A 15,260-nucleotide genomic window follows, 5' to 3' on the forward strand; every position below is an offset into this window, starting at 1 on the left:
GTAAAAATTACTATTCTAACTCCAGGGGGTGCAACAGTAGGGTAAGTGTTGGATAGTATAGGGGTAAAAATTACTATTCTAACTCCAGGGGGTGCATCAGTAGGGTAAGTGTTGGATAGTATAAGGGTAAAAATTACTATTCTAACTCCAGGGGGTGCATCAGTAGGGTAAGTGTTGGATAGTATAGTGTAATATTATGCGTTGTAATGGTATGCGTTGTAATGGTAGTATGCGTTGTAATGGAATGCGTTGTAAAGGTAGTTTTTAAAAATGCGTTGTAGTGTCATGCGTTGTAATGTCATGCGTTGTAATGGATTATGCGTTGTAAAAAATGCGTTGTAATGGTAGTGCGTTGTAAAAGTTGCGTTGTAAAGGTTGTTCCCCTTAATATCTATCTTCTTATCATTAGATCTCTCTTTTAACCAAGATGGAAATAGAACAGTGTGTGCTTCCCTACCTCTTAATAATGTAAAAGGAGATACCCCTGTTGTACAGTGAGGGGAGGTATTATAGCTCCACAATTTTTCCTCCAGAAATGCATTCACATCCAAGCCCGCCGCCAGGGCGGTCTGGATGCTTTCCTTCACAATCTTATTCCCCCTTTCGACCAAACCATTGGAGGTCGGGGAATACAGAGCTACCTTGAGGTGTTTTACATCAAGCTGTCCCAAAAAAGTACACATTTTCTCTGACACAAAATGCGTGCCATTGTCTGTGACAATAACCTTTGGAGCACCCTCGATTGAAAAAATATTCCTCAAAAACGCTAACGTTGACTCTGTATCAGGAGATTCAATGAAACTATAATACATCCATTTGGAAAAATAATCCACCGCTAGTAAAATAAATTTTTTATCTTGATTAAGAACCGAGTACGGTCCGGAGAAATCTAGACCAATTTTTTCCCAAGGGGAACTCGGAAGTTCAGTAGGATGGAGCGGGGTTTTCAAAGTTCGCCAATGCTTATCTGATAACAAGCACTCAGGGCAATTATCGATGGTGGATTTCGCCTGTGAATCTATCGCAGGCCACCAATAATGCTGCTTAATCTTCATTGCAGTCTTCGTGGACCCTAGGTGGCCTAAATGTGCGTTGTTTATAATTACAGCACGCAGATCAACCGGTGGAACAAACCTGTCCCCCCGAAGAACAACTCCATTTTGAACTGACAACTCACTTGCCACTTGAGCAAAAGCTCTAAGATCTCCGCCCAAATTCCTAGGTTCAGGCCATGAACTTGATGAATACTCAATTACTTTCTTTAGGACTGCATCTTTGCCACATGCCTCTTTCCATGCGTTCTCTGACAATATCGAATCATACACTTGAATTGCATCCACCACCGCAACACATTCCACATCATCCACCAAAACGTCATCTTCGTCATCCTTATCCATTAACAACCTTGATAAGCAGTCCGCTCTAAAATTTTTCCCACCTGGAATGTGTCTGACAGAGAAATTAAATTCTTGGACTTTGGAGACTAACCGCATAAGCCTAGCTGACATGCTAGCAGAATTAATATTATTAAAAATGTACACTAGTGGTTTATGGTCTGTCACTAACTCAAATTTCCGCCCCCAAATGTACATTTTGAATTTATGTATGGCCCATACACACGCTAGGGCTTCCCTCTCTATTGTGCTGTATAATCTTTCACATTGTTTCAATGATCTGGAGGCAAATGCCACGGTCTGCTCACGCCCATTTACACTCTGACTCAGTACTGCCCCTAACCCAGACATGCTAGCATCTACTGTTATGGTGGACATACAATCATCTCTAAATGCGAACAAGGCTTGGGCAGAAACGATCAGTTTCTTAACCTTCCTGAATGCTGACTCCATATCATCACTCCACTTGAAACTATGTCCTTTCTTTAGCAATCCACGCAAAGGCTCTACAGACTGGGCATAATTAGGTACAAACCTAGCGTAGTATTCCGCCAACCCCAGGAACGAACGCAAAGCGTCCTTATCGTTCGGAGCTTTAGCCTCTTCAATTGCCCTAATTACTGAAAATTTGGGTTTTATTCCATTCTCGGACACCGTGTGTCCTAAATATTCCAATTCCTGCACCGCGAATTTGCATTTGTCTGTTCTTACTGTCATTTCTCTGGATTCGAGAACAGCCAAAACTTGTCTTAAGATTTTATCGTGTTCCTCAAGAGACTTAGCATAGATCAGGATGTCGTCCAAGTATGCCTGGACCCCCACGATCCCTTCGAACAGGGTATCCATTAATTTTTGGAACACGCTTCCAGCTGACGCTAATGTATTTTCTTGATCTACCTTCGGTTCAATAACATTAATACCAGTTTTAGTGTCAGCTTGTATCACGTTACTTGTAATTGTTGAACGTTCAATGCTTAGGGCCAACTCGATGACTTCAGACAAAGGCGGGTTTTTACAACTCAAGATCCTTTGTCTGATTTTACGTGATACGCAATTGAAAACAAACTGGTCTCTTATATAGTTATCGGATAATGGACCAAATCCGCAGGTAGTAGCCAACACCCTCAGAGCGGAAATGTACTCTTCCACTTTCTCCTCTTCCTTCTGTTTACGAGAGAAAAAATTGTGTCGTTCAAGCATAATATTGGGTTCATCTTCAAATTGCTTTTTGAGTCTAGCCACGGCCTCTACATATACATTCCAACGATTATCCCAGGACTGTGCAGCTGGTGGCGGAATAGGGATGATACTATCGAAGATTCTTTGAGCCGCCTGACCCAGGCACCCAAAAAGTATAGCGAACTTGCGAGCAGGAGAGTATCCGTCAGCATCTATCGCTACAAGGTGGTTCTCAAAAAGCCTAAACCATTCCATCCAGATAATAGGTGGACTACCAGGCTTGCTTAAAAATGGTGGTGGTTGAGTAAGGTTGAGGCCGAGTTGTTGATTGTTTGAAGACATTTCTTATCCTGAACGCTTATTCACCAAATGTCACACAAGTAATCCTAAAATGGATCAGTATGGACGTTGAATTATGTAATGTGTTGGTATAAGCTCATGAAAGTCTTTTTTTTTTTTTTTTAAATAATCAACTGTGAAAATGTACTCCAACTCTTCTGAATATATAATGCTCTCTTCTCTTTTAAAAAAAAATAAAAAAAATAATGATGTGTGTATCCTTGAAATATACACCGAATAAATAAAATCCAGCAAATAGTCTCTTCAAAAAGACTAGCGATGCGCTGCTAACATGAAACGCCTGCTTTGTACCAATTATGACGTGCGTGTCGTCGAGATGCAACACGCAGGCAGGCAGCAGCCGATTCACCCTTTAAGCCGGTAGAGTTGCAAAAGTTTATCCCAATCCAAGATGGCGTCACGTTATTAACGTGTCGACGTCACTTGGAGGAATGGTTCGGTAGATATGCGCATGCGCGGGGACACAATGAGCTCCCAACCATCGATGAATGAGGAACGCCCAATTAAAACCTCTTTTAATTTACCTCTGGATGTTCTTTCATTACCCAAGAGGCGATCGACGAAGTCCTAACTTGATGGCATCCACATCGACGGCGCTGAAACTTCGCACAGGGAGCGTGCCGAAATTCACCAAAATCCGCGTGGTTCGACGGGTGGAGTAAATCCCGATCGTCGCCAGATGAAACAAGTTGCAGAAGCGCGGTGAGTAAACTTGGTTTATTTAAATCCGTGGAAATACACTCCACCCGCAGCAAGAGCGTCCCCTCAGTTAGACGTCCGAACGGCAACTGCTAAAATGCCATTCGAATGTCCACGAAGAAGAACGCCATGCCCCGAGCTACATTTCAAAGGTACACAATACATAACATCTAGAAAAGGCATCGCGCGCCTTACACTCTAACATGGCGCGCGATACCGAATCGCTACACTACAACCCCCCTTACACATGAAGAGTCCTTGCAGCACCCCCTTACACAAGGAGGGTCACACCAGATGTCCCATGAGATGCTGCAAGGGACAGTCCTGCAGGAAGTAAGGGACTGTCTCCATGGATACTGAGTCCTGCAGGAAGTAAGGGACTGTCTCCATGGATACTGAGTTCTGCAGGAAGTAAAGAACTGTCTCCATGGATACGAAGTCCTGCAGGAAGTAAGGGACTCTACATGGATAATGAGTCCTGCAGGAAGTAAGGAACTGTACTCCATGGATATTGACTCCTTCAGGAAGTAAGACACTGTCTCCGTGGATACTGAGTCCTGCAGGAAGTAAAGAACTGTTCTCCATGGATACTGAGTCCTGCAGGAAGTAAGGAACTCTCCATGGATACTGAGTCCTGCAGGAAGTAAGGAACTGTCCACCATGGATACAGAGTCACTCTATTGATGGATACTGAGTACTGCATGAAGTAAGGGACTGTCTCCATGCATCCCCTCTGCAAAAAGTTAGATTGAAAGTTCACTGTATAGGAAAGAGCCTTGAATGCCCGGGTGCTTCAGGAGATCTGTAAAGAGCTAATGCAGAGGTGACAGGGAGACTCAGTCGAGGCACCTCAGCCTTCTGGGGGGGTTTCAGTCCCCTCTGATGGACATGGCAGAGGTGAGGGGGGCTCTGTCGAGGCGCCTCAGCCCTCTGAGAGGGTCCGCAGCCCCCACTGGTGAACATGGCAGAGGTAAGTGGTGGCTCTGTCGAGGAGCCTCAGCCTTCTGAGGGGGTCTGCAGCCCCCTCTGATGGACATGGCAGAGGAGAGAGGGGACTCCTCTGATGGACATGGCAGAGGTGAGAGGGGGGCTCTGTTGAGGCACTTCCACCTTCTGAGGGGGCCCGCAGCCCCCTCTGATGGACATGGCAGAGGTGAGGGGACTCTGTCGAGACACCTCAGCCTTCTGAGGGGTCTGCGGTCTCCTCTGATGGACATGGCAGAGGGGAGGAGGGGCTCTGTCAAGGCGCCTCAGCCTTCTGAGGGGTCTGCGGTCTCCTCTGATGGACATGGCAGAGGGGAGGAGGGGCTCTGTCAAGGCGCCTCAGCCTTCTGAGGGGTCTGCGGTCTCCTCTGATGGACATGACAGAGGTGAGGGTGGCTCTGTCGAGGCACCTGAGCCTTCTGAGGGGTCTGCGTTCTCCTCTGATGGGCATGGCAGAGGTGAGATGGAGGGCTGTGTTGAGGCACCTCAGCCTTCTGAGGGGGTCTGCAGCCCCCTCTGATGGACATGGCAGAGGAGAGAGGGGACTCCTCTGATGGACATGGCAGAGATGAGAGGGGGGCTCTGTTGAGGCACTTCCACCTTCTGAGGGGGCCCGCAGCCCCCTCTGATGGACATGGCAGAGGTGGGGGGACTCTGTCGACACACCTCAGCCTGCTGAAGGGGTCCGCAGCCCCCTCTGATGGACATGTCAGAGGTGAGAGGGGGGCTCTGTTGAGGCCCTTCAGCCTTCTGAGGGGGTCCGCAGCCCCCACTGGTGAACATTGCAGAGGTGAGGGGTGGCACTGTCGAGGCACCTCAACCTTCTGAGGGGGTCTGCAGCCCCCTCTGATGGACATGGGAGAGGAGAGAGGGGGACTCCTCTGATGGACATGGCAGAGGTGAGAGGGGGGCTCTGTTGAGACACTTCCGCCTCCTGGGGCGGTCCGCAGCCCCCTTTGATGGACATGGCAGAGGTGGGGGTGACTCTGTCGAGGCACATCAGCCTTCTGAAGGGGTCCGCAGCCCCATCTGATGGAAATGTCAGAGGTGAGAGGGGGGCTCTGTTGAGGCCCCTCAGCCTTCTGTGGAGGTCTACAGCCCCCTCTGATGGGCATGGAAGAAGTGATGGACATGGCAGAGGTGAGAGGCGGCTCTGTTGAGGCACTTCCGCCTTCTGAGTGGGTCCGCAGCCCCCTCTGATGGGTATGGCAGAGGTGAGGGGGACTCCTGTGATGGACATGGCAGAGGTGAGACGGGCCTTTGTTGAGGCACTTCCCCCTCCTGAGGGGGTATCCACCCTCCTCTGATGGACCCGGACCAGGCCTGTCATGTCTTTGGCCTGTCGCTAGCCCTGCTTCGTCATCCTGATTTGGGTGCAAGGCGGTCTTCAGATGCCACTGACACATCTGGGTGTCTATAACCCCCACTGTTGACAGCGTGTCACCAGAGCCCACATGAGGCAGCCCATAATGCCATGGGAGCATCACTAGTCTTCTTGAGTTGTGTATGTGTCGTTGTCTGCTGCACCTTTTATGTACCTGGAGTCACGTTGACCTGCAGACAAACTAGGGCCTGGTTCCTCTGCCCATCTCCAGCTCCCACTCTGTCGATCCCTGTGCATTGGCTTTGCCAATGTAGCTTTTGTCGTGAATCATGCTTTTTACTGTGGAATGTGCAGTAATGGGCACATGGATATTTTTCTTGCTCCATTGACCACAGGACGTGAGGTGTTATGTCATGTTAGCTGGATTTATAAAGCGCATTACGACCCAGAGGCGTCTAAGTGCTATTCAGTTCAAGCTGCGAGTATCAAAGGACTGCAAAAAGTGACCAAAACCTGAATAACCAGGTCTTTACAGCTTTCTTTAAAGCAAGGAGACAAGGGGCTGTTTGTATGCAGAGAGGGAGTATGTTCCACGCTTTGGATGCTTCAAGCACAACGATCTCTCCGCCCCATCGTACTTGTTTAAATCTTGGCAATGCGAATAGTTCTGCATTTGCTGAGCGAAGATTTCTGATAGGGAGATGAAGTTTGAAACTCTGGTTCAAAAAATCAGGACTGAGATCATGAAATGCCTTGTAAGCCAGACATAGCACCTTCAAGGGGATTCTTTGTTTGGAAGCCAATGCAGACTTTTTAGTTCTTGGGACACTGAGCAAAGTTTGGAAATTTTCAACAAAAGTCTAGCCGCAGCGTTTTGCAGGACCTGAAGTTTATTTATATCGTGCTTGTGAGTCGTGAGAAGCAGACTGTTGCAACAGACAGGATTAAAGAAGTAACTAATGTCTTTTGCAAATTAGGAGGTATAAAAGGCAGAGCTTTTTAAATTATTCTAAGGGTGCTAAACGTGGATGAAGTAAGCTTATTTACATGATCCGTAAAATTGAGTTTATTGTCAATGATCACTCCCAAATTGCTAACCTTTTCCACTGGAGAGGAGATTGGGCCAGGCTGATGGACCCCAAAAGGACTATTGTGGTCCAAAGAGCAGGACTTCTGTGTTTCTGCGTTTAGTTTAAGGCAGTTGCTGTCCATCCAATCGTGGACAGCCAGCATGCAATCATGAAATCTAATTCCTGTGCCAGCATCATTTTTTCCTGTGGAGACTACAATTTGGGTGTTGTCAGCATAGGATGTAAGAGAGAATCCAAAGCTTCTTATCAGATCTGCTAATGAGGGGACATGTTAAAAAGAGAAGGGCTTCACGAGGACCCTAGCGGGACTCGACATGGAAGGGAAAAAGGATGGGAAGCAAAATTCTCCAACTTTACTTTTTGCTCCCGATCCATTAAATAGGATTTTAACAGTTTCCAGGCCAAGCCTGTGACTCCACAGGTTGCTAACCGACTTAGTAATAATTCATGATTAACAGTGTCAAAAGCCGCTGAGAGATCAAGCAGGACAAGGGCTGCCCCTTTTCCTTGATCTAGAACCTGCCTGATCTCTTTGGTTTCCTTGAGCAAAGCTCTCTCGGTGCTGTGGCCCTTCCGGGAACAAAATTGGGTACTGTCTAAGAGTTTGTTAGACTCAATAAAGGTTACCAGCTGGTCATTCAAAAACTTTTCAGCTATTTTAGCTGGTAGTGGGAGACGGGAAATTGGACGATAATTGCATGGGTCAGGCTGGTCAAGTGAAGCTTTTTTTAGAAGAGGAATCAAGGCTGCTTTTTCCAACTATTTGGGAAGTTGCCTGTTTCACACATGGCTTGGTAAATAGGCGTTAGTTTAGACGCAATGGATTCTGCTGCCAGCTCAGTTATGTTAGGTGGGCAGGGGTCATATGGCGAGTCAGAATTAGCGGTTTCCAATAGGTTTCTAATGTCTTCTATTGATGGAGCAATACATTTTGTCATAATTTTGGATGCATCAAAGGGTTGATTGCTCTTATTGACAGATAATATAGTAGGCAATGGTTTAGAATTTGAGACGTTTTTAAAGATTGTTTCTACTCTTTTTAAGAAGACATCTGCCAGTGAATTCCAAAAAGATTGAGTAGCAGCCAGAGATTTTTTTGTTGCAATTGCTTCTTAGCGCCGTGATTGTTCGAAAAAGTAGTTTAGTTGAGTCTTTGCCTTTCTCAATCTTCTTCGTGAAATATTCCGCCTTGGTTTTTAAGATACGATCTTTATATATGGCTATATGTTGTTTGTATTTTTCCTCCTCTTCCTCTTTGCAGTTTGTTCTCTATTTTCTTTCCTGTTTATTGCAGTTTTGATTACATTTGCTAAGGTCCAATTAGAACCAAGGGGCGGAGGGATTTTGTCGCTTTATTTAACCATCCTTACGGGGGCTACTTGATTTGATTCTGTTTCCAGCCATTTGTTATATTGTTTGGCTGATGCCTCAACTTCATTTGGTGTTTTGACTCGTCCTCCACAGATCTTCAGTAAGTTTCATGTGCTCTGCATTCACCCACCCTCCTGCCATATGGCAGTTGTGAGACACGAACAAGCCCTGGTGGGGCTTTTTTGAAGGATGTCACTGGCCTTTTGTAGGATCCGTGGATGTTCTGCCTTACCCGCATGCCCCCCCGACTGGCTCCCAGTGACACCCAAGGATGTACACTGCTTCTGTGGAAACCAGCGATATATATGGCTTCTGGTGGCACTCGGGATGTACACGGCTTCTGGTGGCACTCAAGGATGTACATGGCCTCTGGTGGTACTCAAGGATGTACACGGCTTCTGGTGGCACTCAAGGATGTATACGGCTTCTGGTGGCACCAAAGAATGTACACAGCTTCTGGTGGCACTCGAGGATATACGCAGCTTCTGGTGGGACCCAAGGATGTACACGCTTCTGGTGGCACTCAAGGATGTGCATGGCTTCTTGTGGCACTCAAGGATGTGCACGGCTTCTGGTGGCACTCGAGGATGTACGCGGCTTCTGGGGTCATTCGAGGATGTACACAGCTTCGATTGGCATTCAAGGTGGACATGGCTTCTGGTGGCACCCAAGGATGTACATGCTTCTGGTGGTACTCAAGGATGTACACAGCTTCTGTCACACCCAAGGATGTACACAGCTTCTGGTGGCACCCAAGGATGTACACTCTTCTGGTGGCACCCAAGGATGTACATGGCTTCTGGTGGCACTCAAGGATGATAAACACTGAAAAACCCTTGGGTCTAAATTGCCAAACATAGAAGAACCAGAGATTATCTCATGCTGCTGGTGGGGAGACCCTTTGGTTAGGACAAAATCCCTCACCCATCCTTGGTGGCATGCTTCATCATTGGGATTCTCCTCGTGACCGGAAAACCTAGTCCCACCATGGGCTATAACCCCCTCTCTGAGAGGGAGGAGCTCAGGGATGTTTCATTCCTAATTTTTAGGATATACTGAATCCTACAATGAGTAGAAAGATATCAGGTTGGGTAGAGGACGCAGCGCAAACAAATGTATATAAACTGTGAGGGTAGTGATGTTAAAGCTAGCTACCAGGTGCAAAACAAATGACTTTATTGACTCGTTCCTGGGACCAGGATTAACCAGCATTGGCATAGCCAATAGGTCTTGCCTTTGGGACCTTAAAAGTGTTTAGTTATCCAGCACAATATCCTTGGTGCAACAACATCAAGTGTTGCATGGCTAAACACTTATAAGGTCCCAAAGGCGAGACCTATTGGCTATGCCAATGCCTGTTTTGAGTGAGTGGCTCGTGCAGGTATGCCACTGTGAGGTAGAGATGCTGCAAGTACTTTTACAGAAGCCCCTGTGACATTGCGCCTCTTCAAAATGTATCTTGGGTCTGCTGTAATACTTCTAGCCCCTATTCCCATCTTCTCGCACCCTTGACGTGGTGGTGGATGTGGTGGTGGTGGACGTGGTGGTAATGGTGGACATGGTGGTGGACGTGGTGGTGGTGGACGTGGTGGTGGTGGTGGATGTGGGGGTGGTGGTGGACGTGGTGGTGGTGGATGTGGTGATTGTGGTGGTGGATGTGGTGGTGGACGTGGTGGATGTGGTGGCAGTGGATGTGGTGGTGGACATGGTGGTGGTGGTGGTGGACATGGTGGCGGTGGATGTGGTGGTGGTGGACATGGTGGTGGTGGACGTGGTGGATGTGGTGGTGGTGGTGGTGGATGTTGTGGTGGTGTACTTGGTGCTGGTGGATGTGGTGGTGGTGGACATGGTGGTGGACGTGGTGGTGGACGTGGTGGACATGGTGATGGTGGACGTGGTGGTGGTGGACGTGGTGGTGGCAGTGGACGTGGTGGTTGTGGATGTGGTGGTGGTGGACGTGGTGGTGGTGGTGGACGTGGTGGTGGTGGATGTGGTGGTGGACATGGTGGTGGTGGTGGACGTGGTGGACGTGGTGGTGGTGGTGGATGTGGAGGTGGACGTGGTGGATGTGGTGGTGGTGGTGGATGTGGTGGTGGTGGTAGTGGACGTGGTGGTGGTGGTGGACGTTGTGGTGGTGGACGTGGTGCTGGTGGACATGGTGGTGGTGGACATGGTGGTGGACGTGGTGGTGGACGTGGTGGACATGGTGGTGGTGGATGTGGTGGTGGTGGTGGTGGTGGACATGGTGGTGGTGGACATGGTGGTGGTGGTGGTGGACGTGGTGATGGTGGATGTGGTGGTGGACATGGTGGTGGTGGTGGACATGGAGGTGGTGGACATGGTGGTGGTGGTGGTCGTGGTGGTGGATGTGGTGGTGGACATAGTGGATGTGGTGGTGGTGGTGGATGTGGTGGTGATGGTGGTGGAAATAGTGGTGGTGGACGTGGTGATGGTGGTGTTGGTGGACATGGTGGTGGTGGACATGGTGGTGGTGGGGTGGTGGTGGGGACGTGGTGAACGTGGTGGTGGTGGTTGACGTGGTGGTGGTGGACATGGTGGTGGTGGATGTGGTGGTGGTGGTGGGCGTGGTGGTGGGCGTGGTGGTGGTGGTGGCGGACATGGTGGTGTTGGACGTGGTGGCAGACGTGGTGTTGGTGGTGGGCGTGGTGGTGGTGGACGTGGTGGTGGTGGTGGACATGATGATGGTGGTGGACGACTAATGGGTAGGAGGGTGCTGGCAGAATGCGGAAGGAGAGGAGGATCTTGAAGGGGGAACATGGGAGATCAGAACGAGGCCAAATATTAGAAACACAAAACAGATTTAATGAGGTGGTCCCTTCTTATAGTACATGTCAATGTTCCTTAGCACCCCGTTTTTAGTAAACAGGGGGACCATGGGGAGATTGATTGATTAATCGCGCATGATGATCGCGTGCAATTAATTGATTAATCACGCATGATGATTGCATGCTGAAGCTGGTGTTACAACATTTAGTAATCTAAATGTCACCAAATTAGGTACAAGGATACATCTCAAGGGAGGTGAGGGAAGACCACTGCTTTCACTTTTCAAGCACTCGCACTCGTGCTTGTGGCGGCATCCACCTTGCGGGAGCGAACAGCTGCGCGGCCATGTTAATTACAAACAGCGCGCCGCTGCTCGCTCCCTCAAGTTGGATGCCGCCACAAGCACGATTGCGAGTGCTTGATAAGTGCTTGAAAAGTGAAGACCGATTGCTAAAGGCCCTCTCCTAGGGCAGCGCATGCGCGCTGCCTAGGCGAGACCTAAAAAACAGTGATAATTTATAACTGCAGGTAATGGACGAGGACAGGTCTACATGTTTCAGCCTATAGACCAAGAGAGGTATCGTGGATTTCGTCAGGACCTAGTTATGCATAACTAGGTCCTGACGAAGGGATCACTCTTTGGAGGATCGTGCCCTGTAAAGAACCCATATGCAGCCGCAGTGGCTCCAGTACTTACATGCATCACAGGTGGAATCAGTAGGTCTCCTGATTTTCCAGGGTGATGTTTGTTATTGGGCTCATAGCCCAATCCTGCAATCTACTCCCTCCAGCCTCCTGACCCGTGACTACATCCGCCAGCAAGAGGACTAGGATGAACCTGCCATGCACTGACTCACCACAGGTGAGAAGCTCCACCTCATAGAGGCAACCTCTACTCCAGCCTCGAACACTCAATGCGTACAGAACTTACTGAGACAGACTTCGGACATGCCCATCCGATGGCCTAGCCAATCACCCTCTCACCCCAGGCAGACTGACAGGCAAAACGGCCACACATCATCTGGGACCACGCTTCTCTTGGACTATTCCCATCAGTGGTGGTACCTCTAGTAGACCATAAACAGCTCTGTCACCTGAAGGTCATATGACCCTCCTAATGACGGCATGCACAACAGTGACATAGCCTCAGCATTTACCTACTTCTGGACATTTCTAGGTCTGGCATTAGTCAAGACCTTTTGATTTCACTAAAAGTAGTTGTATAATATGCTTACTTAAAGGGGCTTTCAGCCACCTCTCGCCAATCAAGTGTCTGTTGTGTCATTTACATTGTGCTTTTGTCCACTACATGTAGCATGGGGCAGTGGGTCAGCAGTGGGGTAACGAAAGTTTAAGGGGCCCCCCGCAATGTACACAGAGGGGCCCCTGCTCTGGATTTTATCTGGAGCGCTCAGACCCGAACACTGTGCTGAGGGGCCCCCTGCAGCTGGGAGGCCCCCCCGCACCGTGGGGGATGCGGGGGCCTGTGTTACGCCCCTGTGGGTCAGACTACTTCAGCCACTGGCTAACTTCACTTTGAGTGACTGCAACTTGCTCTCTCACAAGGAGCACATCCGCACACAAAGTAGTTCTCTTCGCCCAGTGTTTTTGCTTCTACTTTATAATTACTTTAGTGTTGTCTTTGTGTTTAGGCCTCATGTGATTGAAAGATGTTTTTGAAGTACAGGGCACATTCCAGCCTTATCGGTTCCAGTCTCCTGAAAATGTTGTTTTTTGGACTGCTGCTATTTTACTGGTTTGAAACATTTGTGGAAAACAGACCCTTTTAAAAGACAACAGTAATACAAACAGCAGTTTGCACAAACTCTGAATTTGAGCTCATGGGTGTTCTCTATCGTTGAAACCCTGTTGGTATTTCCTTATTGCTTTCTTTCTATCCTCATTGCTTTCTTTCTTTATTTTCTTCTTTATTTCATTTTTCTTCCTTTTGCTTTCATTCTTTCTGTCCTTCTTACTTTCTTTCCTTCTTTTTGTCTTCTTTCTTTCCTTGCTTTTTCTTTCTTACTCACCTTCTTTCTTTTTTCTTTACTTATTTTTTCCTCATTTTTCCTTGTATTCTTTCTTGCTGTCTTTCCTTGCCTTGTTTCCTTGCCTCTTACTTGCTATTTCATGCCTGTTTTTTGCCTTTTTTTCTATTTTCTTTACTCCTTTTGTGTTCTTTCTCTCTCCTAGTTTTTCTCTTTCTTCTCTCTTTCCTCTCTTTTCCTTCTTTTTTTGACTTCCTTCTTTCATTGCCTTCTTTCTTTCTTTTCGTGCCTTTCCTTGTCTTTTTTCTTTCTTATTTTCTTCTTTCTTTTTCCTTCTTTCTTTCTTGCCATCCTACTTTCTTTCCTTCATTTTTCCTTCTTACCTTCCTTCTTTTTTTCTGTTTAATTCCGTTCTCTTCTCCTTTTCTGCTTTCTTTCTTTTTTCTCTCTTTCTATCATTCTTTCTTGTTTTTTTCTTTGTTTTTCTTCTTTCCTTCGTCTTTCATTTTTCCTTTCTTCTTTCTTGTCTTCTTTCATTCCTTTCTGCTTTATTTCTTTCCCTCTTGTTTCCTTGTTGTCTTCTCATCTTCTTTCTTTCCTTCTTTCTTACACTCCCTCCATCTTTCTTTCAATTTTCTTTCTTTTTCTTCTTTCTTTATTTTATGCCTTATTTCTTTCTTGTCTTCTTTCTCAAAGGCAAGAGGCGGGCAGCCAATTGACAGACCCATTAGCTTCTTTAAGTGTGTGTTAGCCAAAACATTTTGATTTCTCTAAAATTATGTGTATAATATAGTTACATATGGGGGTGGGTGGGTTGAGCCAGATGCCATCCAATAGTCTGTGGTTGTGGCATTCACATTTTTCTTTCATCCACCCCCTGCATGCATCAGGGGCAATGCGTGAGCTCACTACAGTCATTGGCTGAGTTCACCATGAGTTACATCATGCTGCTCTGCCACAAGCCGCACACAAAGTAGTTCCCTTCAGCGCGGGTGAGTATTATGGTAATGTGTGCTTTTTTGAGCCCAGAAAACGTCTTTGCTCTTAGCCAATGCTTTTTTAGATGGATGAAGGCCCAGAAGCTTCCCAAACCATAGCATTTTGCAAAAACCTGGAGAAAACAAAACTAGAATTACCAAAAGGCTGGCGGCCAACACCTGGCCTATGGACTTTGCTAATGCTTGATGAGTTGCTGTTGTTTGCTTAATGTAATAAACATGCTTTGATTTCCTAAAAAAAATAGTAATTAGTGATACAAAGTAAAGAACAGTCTCAATGCTGTTGAATGTCGTTTGCAGGAACTGAAGACTGTGGCATGTCAGGGGACTCTAGGTTGTAACTTGATTTTCCACGTTCCACCCAGCAGGGTGTTTCCACACTCGGGCACATCAGGCACCCTGCGGTCTTCGCCACCTTAAATGCCACATTTTACCCCAGAGCTTGTGCACCTCTGACTGCTGCGAATTCCATGCACGTCAGACTTGTTCCGAAGACTCCCTTCCTGTCCATCAAGGATTTTCCACCGCTTTGGCCATAATGCAGGTGGGGGTCATTCATTCAGACGGTAAACATTGTTTACCACGCATGCGACACAACGCATGCCATTACAGCGCAATCATTACAATGACCGCGTTGTTACATCGCATGCCATTACAACGCAAGTCGGAACAACGACTTGCTGTAGTGGTCAGAAGTTGTTGGATTTAAAATCCAACACCTTCCCTACTGTTGCGCAAACTGGAGTTGGAATAGAAAATTATAATATTCCAAAACCCAGCACCCGACTTGCGCTGTAATGGCATGCAATGTAACAATGTGGTCGTTGTAATGACCGCTTTGTAATGGCATGCGTTGAAAAAGCATATGATTTAACGTGGCATATTCCATTCAGACACATACCCAGAGCGCAATATACAGATCTGGCTGACGAGGCATCCAGAGTCTTGCCCAGAATGTAAAGTGCAGTTGTGGAGGGTCAATGTAAATCCATGCCAACAACCCAATGTGCACATGTATGGGGTCATGTGTGTAAATCCATACCAACAACCCAATGTGCACGTGCAAAGGGTCACACATGTAAATC

General features: G+C 47.4%; 1 protein-coding gene across 1 annotated transcript in view; it reads right to left on the bottom strand.

Moving 5' to 3' along the window:
* TIE1 (tyrosine kinase with immunoglobulin like and EGF like domains 1) overlaps positions 1-15,260 on the bottom strand; it is a 329,526-nt gene that overhangs the window by 228,953 nt on the left and 85,313 nt on the right. The window lies entirely within an intron of this gene.

The sequence above is a fragment of the Triturus cristatus genome, chromosome 4_2, assembly GCF_964204655.1.
Source record: "Triturus cristatus chromosome 4_2, aTriCri1.1, whole genome shotgun sequence".
NCBI lineage: Eukaryota > Metazoa > Chordata > Amphibia > Caudata > Salamandridae > Triturus > Triturus cristatus.